The sequence below is a fragment of the Melopsittacus undulatus genome, chromosome 11 (assembly GCF_012275295.1).
Source record: "Melopsittacus undulatus isolate bMelUnd1 chromosome 11, bMelUnd1.mat.Z, whole genome shotgun sequence".
In the NCBI taxonomy this organism is placed as follows: domain Eukaryota; kingdom Metazoa; phylum Chordata; class Aves; order Psittaciformes; family Psittaculidae; genus Melopsittacus; species Melopsittacus undulatus.
Genome location: NC_047537.1, coordinates 22284191 through 22290280, shown reverse-complemented (window position 1 = coordinate 22290280; position 6090 = coordinate 22284191).

Genomic DNA, 6090 nt, shown 5'->3' with positions numbered 1-6090 from the left:
ATCCTGCTCCCTGTGTTTAAACCGAGATGGTTCATACTGGTCAGAAGGGTTCCAACCCCAACCCATGTGAGCAGCAGAACCTTCTCCTTGCCCCAGATCTCTGGTAGCACCTGCTTCTACTTAGCAAAACAAACAAACAGTTGCTAACCACAAGTGTAACTCTGTTCTGCTGCCATTGCCTTGCACGTCTCAGACCACAGCTTCCTCTGGAACCCCTGACCCCGTGTGTCTGCTCGTGTTTTACGTCTGTGAGCCTGTAGGAAGATGAGACAAACAAGAAAGGAGCTGCAGTATCTACAGCAACGGCTGAAACACAAACTAATGGGGTTGTGAAACGCAGCCTGAGAGGAAGTGGAAGGCAGGGCTGCATGGTGCTGGGGGGTGATCCGGGCTCTGACATGGGGTGATGGCTCATGGAGCATCCCAGTGTGGGACAGGCACACAGCCAGGAATGCGCTGCCCAAGGACAAGGGTGGCCAGAAAGCTGCCCCGAGCATTCGGGTGGTAACACTTGACCCTCATCCCCAGGCCTTGGAAACAGGGGATGCTGTAGGATTGGAGGTGGGCTTCCTGCATTCCTGAGTACTGCTTCTGTAGGGCAGTGGGAAGCAACCGGACAGTGGTGCCAGAACATGGGCTACAGGTCCAGGCTCTTCCAGCTCTCCAGAACCAAGGCTGGAGAAGGGGTGGAAAGGAAAGATTGGGGCTTCCGTGACTCTGATCCTATAGTGTTCTGTAATCACACACACAGAGCAGAGATGCAGGGGGTGTCTATAGGGTTCATGCAGGTGACTCACAGACACATAGAATGGTTTGGGTTGAAGGGACCTTAAAGCTCCTCCAGCCCCAACCCCTGCCATGGGCAGGGACCCCTTCCACTAGAGCAGCTGCTCCAAGCCCCTGTGTCCAACCTGGCCTTGAGCACTGCCAGGGATGGGGCAGCCACAGCTTCTCTGGGCACCCTGTGCCAGCGCCTCAGCACCCTCACAGGGAACAGCTTCTGCCTAAGAGCTCAGCTCTATCTCCCCTCTGGAAGGTTAAAGCTATTCCCCTTGTCCTGTCCTTACATGCCCTTGTAACAGATACGTGACTGGAGCCCCACATCATGTCTGACAGCCATGGGTGCTGACAGACACCAGAAATACACCAAATTTCACACATCAGGAACTGATAAACAGCCGGTGTAAGGCCAAGTGTCCCTGTTTACATGGCCTCATCCCCCTCTGCTTTACCCTGAGCACCCCAGGGTGGGCCGGGGCTCTCACCTGCTGAGACCTGAGAAACAGCTACAGAAGCAGAGCAGCTGCGGGGGGAGATGCTGCTGCTCCCCCCTCATCCCACACATAGGTCCCACCCGCGATCCCGTCTATGGGATGCGCTCCCAAAGCACTTCCCGATGGGCAGAGCATCCTCATGGTCCCCCCCACGGCATCCCCCGGCTGCGCGGCCCTTGCGCGCCCCCTGCCGGCCCCGCAGCGCCACTGGGGACCAGGAGCACTGGGGATACTGGGGACGGGAACCACCGGGTGGATGCTCATCCACGCAGGCTGCGGGAGCCACAGCAGAGCCCTCGGAGCTGTAATATTCCCACTTATTTCAGTTTTTAATGGATTTCAGATTTCTATCCATTCCTCAGCGGACAAACTACATGTACTCGCTGTTAAATGGCACTATAGGTGTAACCTTGTACAATTCCTGAGAATTACACTAATTTGTTACACTGATATTTGCATCTTAACCATTAAATAAAGGAAAACAGAACTAGGCAGCAGGGCCCAAACTAACGTGTAACAGCGACACGGATGTTTGAAGTAATTCCTGTACTGTTGGGAATCTCCTGTCTCCACAGATAAGGGCTTTTCTTACTGCTTATTCCCATCGCATCCAAGCAAGGCGTGTCCTCTCTATTCCCCTGCCAAAAGCAGCATTTCCCCAACACACCCAATAGACCTTTGGTGGGTTTATAAAACAAACAAAAGCTCTGATATCGCATGCTCATGTGATACTTTTTGTGCTCAGATGCCTTTACAAGCACCATGAGGCTTGCTGGGAGAGACTATGTTCAGACACAAAAGTGTAACCCATTGCTCCAACATGGGTACATCAATGTTCTGGTTTTCCCCCTCATTATATCATTACTCTCTCAAGCATTGCAGACACACACCAAAGACAGGGATCCAGGGATTCCTGGGAAGCACTGCCAATGCAGTGGCAGAGATTCCATTTCAAACCTCCTGCTATGATCTGTCCCGTCGCCTTGTCCTGATGCAGGGTGTTATCTGCTGGACCTGATGCCGCTGAGCCAGCACGGCTGCTATATTTAGTGCTCAGATGTTCCTGGAATCCAGTCCCATGCTCATATCACGGCGCTGCTCCCTCCGCAGTGATCTGATCTCAAGCAAGCAGAGACAGCTCTGATGTTTCTGATGCCGCTCTGGGGCACATCGTGGTGTTAATGCTGGCATCGGAACAGTTTGGGGCCCAAACAGAGTGGTGTGCAGTGATTAATTGTGCCATTTAAGTCAAACACACTATTGATGCATTGCAGATCTGTTGTTTCTCCTTCTAATAGGCTCAGCTCCATAGTATTTTCCATAAGCACTGCATCAGGAGCTCTTCCCAAGAGCCTGGGCTTACCCACAGACAGAAAGCCAGGGTGACATCCACGTCTGCACAAACAGAAGTCCTATCTTGCCAGAATATGGAGTTAAAAAATCAGCCTGTGCTAAAGAAAGGTGTGATCCAAAGAGCTCCAGCTATGGAAATTGGCAATTTAAATGAGGATTTAGCAAGGAACTGTAAAATATGTGGGGTAATTTCCTATGGCACCGCTAAGATCTGAAGGTGTTTATTTGCAATGGCTTGCGACTGTTACAAAAGCGACTGTAGAGATGGGATGGGTGACATCCTGCCATGAAGTGGTACTGGAGGACCCCGCACTGAGAACAACTCCTCAGCAAGCAGATAAGGCAGACTGTTCCTCCGAGGAGCTCAAGAGAGCTCTGCACTGACACACACTGTGCTGCATCTCTTTATCAGTGAGTCACAGCCCAAGGCACTGGGGTGGAGATGGATTCATGTCACTCCAGGTATCTGAAAGAGCCGTGACCAAGTCTGGGCTGCTCACTCCAGCATACCTGGGACACTGTTTGAGGCCAAGAGCTGCTCTCTGTTGATTATAAATGGCCCTTGAAGCTGCCAGCTCCAAGCAACATTCCCTACCTCTCCCCACGCCCATGGAATCACTGACCTCCACCTCCACAGGAGCCACAGCAGTAAGTGAAGGTGCCAGACCACATTCTCCACCTCTGCTCCCCTTACCTTGGCACCATCACAGACATTCGTCTTGCTGCAAGCAAACCAGACGGGGTATGGAGACACAGGGTATGGAGACAGGGGTGGGAGCCTGGCTCCAGTGGAACTGGCTGTCCTCCAGATGCTTTCACATTGGATCCTGGCTGCTGCAAAGGGGAAAACAAAGCACTTCACCTTGTGTGCCTTCAGAGAGGAGCTACTTTGGCAATGAATATTAAATAAGGAGAACCTCTCCATTATCTAATCTATCTGTTCAGGCAATTGGCTTTCGAAAGGAAGGAATCTTGCAATGGTACCTATTGGTGCTTTGGCACAACAAGGGAACTCGATGCTGATGCTGGTACATGTGAAGATGTTTCCTTTACCCCAGTGGTCTCCCCACATATGACAGCAGAAGTAACTGTGCCCTGCTTTATTGCCACTGCAATGAGAGGGAACAAGAATTTAGGATTTGCTACATGCTGGCAGAAATGATTTAGTGGTATTTCATTTCATGCATCTTATGGCTAAGACTGGACACAGGCACAATGGGGAGAGGCTGTGCTCTCTTGGTCTGATGATTCCATGCTGGCTCCTGGAGTACTGCAGAGCAGTGAAAGGTTTCCTGCTGTGAGCAGGGCACCTGTGAACATCGCTGGCAGTGCTCAAGGCCAGGCTGGATGGGGGCTGGAGCAACTAAAGGTGTCCCTGTCCATGGCAGGGACTGCATCACATCTCCTAGTGGGGATGAGGAGTCTGTGTAGATCATCTGCATGAATAAAAGAGGAAGTCTTCCCTCAATTCCAGGCAATTCTTAGTGAGCAACAGACATGATGTATACACGCTGCTGCAGGCTTGCTCTCCTGCAAACCCTGATGTTAATAGCTCTGATAATGATGGTTTCACTGAAGTTTTTCCATTGGCTTCCTTTTTCATGAGGGAAAACGGAGGCTACAGCAGGAAGGAGTCATCAGTTCACAGCTGCTCCCACCATTACTTTAGATTAACATAAGAGAATCCAACTCATAAAGTGCAAAATACCAAGCACAGAATGATCTGTATCACTGACAGATGCTGCCTTTTCCTTCAGTAAAAGCTGGAAACAAAGCACATCTCCCATGTAAAGACTGAGGATGCACAGAGAACTCAGCTGAACCTCACGTCAGAGCTGGGGATCACCCTGGTCAATGTGGAAGCAATGCTCTAATGTGTGGTGAGCTGCTGGAGATGAGTTATTCACACTTGGTCTCATCCCACAAGCATCATTTGCATGGTAAACGGTCAGCATGGAAACAGTCATTCACTGTCATCCTTCAGAGGGCTGTCTGGAGGAGGGGTGATGTTAAAAACATGCCCTTTCCACTACGGCTTCCCCTTTGAATCTGGTAAGGGGTGGGTGGCTTGGTTCTACGTAAGAGAAGTTGACTTATTCCATGTTTCAGGCAACAGGAGAGTGAACAGAGGAGAGCACAGAGCATGCTATGTGGGTAAAAGCTTGGCGTGGTGCTGGATAGGAGAGAACTGGAAACCAAACAGGGATTCAGGCTCAAAGCATCACTGGTTGCCACTGTGAGAAAGTCAGTGGGGAAAGAAGTCAGCATCTTTTATCCAGGCAATATCCATGATCCATTATATTGAATACTTGACGTAGTGAATAGGATAGCACTGGATGCACAGGACCTTGTGCTTCCTCTTGCTCTCTAAGCTCTAAATCAATAAACACCACTCTGCACAGATCAGCATCATCTCCCTGCGTTTCGACCCATCCAAGCGGAGTAATGGGATTTACTCACTTGCTGCACCCGCTGCAGACACGTTCCTGCCTCCTCCTCCCTGCCTGAGGAGCAGCAGACACAAACCTGCTGCTACAGCCGGTGCCAGGGAGCACACAGGCTTTAAACACTGACCTTCACATGAGGCTGCAGGCACTGAAGCGGCTCCCAACAGCCTGTTCCATGTCCAGGTTTGTCACATCCAGTGCTCACCCATTCATCAGGCTCTTGGCTTCCTCTGCAGGGCCAGGCAGAGGCTGGGCTGGATGCACAGGCAGGGAGCACGCTCCCACCTCAGCACACATCTCCTTTCATAGGATCATGGAATCGCAGAGCAGTTTGGGCTGGAAGGGACCTTGGCACAACTCCATTCCGTTGTCGTTCCCTTATGTCCGTTATTGTGTCACCACCCAGTTACTTTAACAGGAAGGAAGAGGCTTGAAAACCCAACCTGCATTCAGTAGCACATGCAATGAGGTCTTCTGTTAAATCAAGAGCTTCATGAATGTGAAGAAACTTCCTTGAAACTTGCTCACAGGAATCCTTCCCTGCCCATCCTTCAGCTCTCCCCACTGCTTTATCAGTCAGTGAGGTGCTGTGAAGGGTCCACCACCATTCACCCATTCCTAATGAGAGCTTTAATCAACAAGAGCCAAACTAGAAACCATGGTGAACCCTGATGCAATTCCACTTGTAATACGGGCCTGAAAAGCCCAAACCTGTTCAGAGCACAAATGTTGTGCAGTGGAAGGGCCTGTGATACATCATTTACCCAGTTCTGGCCCCTTATGCAACACCACACACAAGGGGCATCAATATTTCAGATGCTGAGTGCAAACTGGTTGTGAGATGCAAGTCAGCAATTTCCTTTTGCCTCTCTGCTGCAGAAAGCAAATCAGGTGGAGCCCTTTAGCAACGAGCTGAAGAGTCCAGATTTAGTACATAATTCATGTGAAACACAAGCAGGAGCAATCCCTGCTCTTTGCCAGCCAGCAGAAACAAGAGTCACTTGGCTGCCTCGATG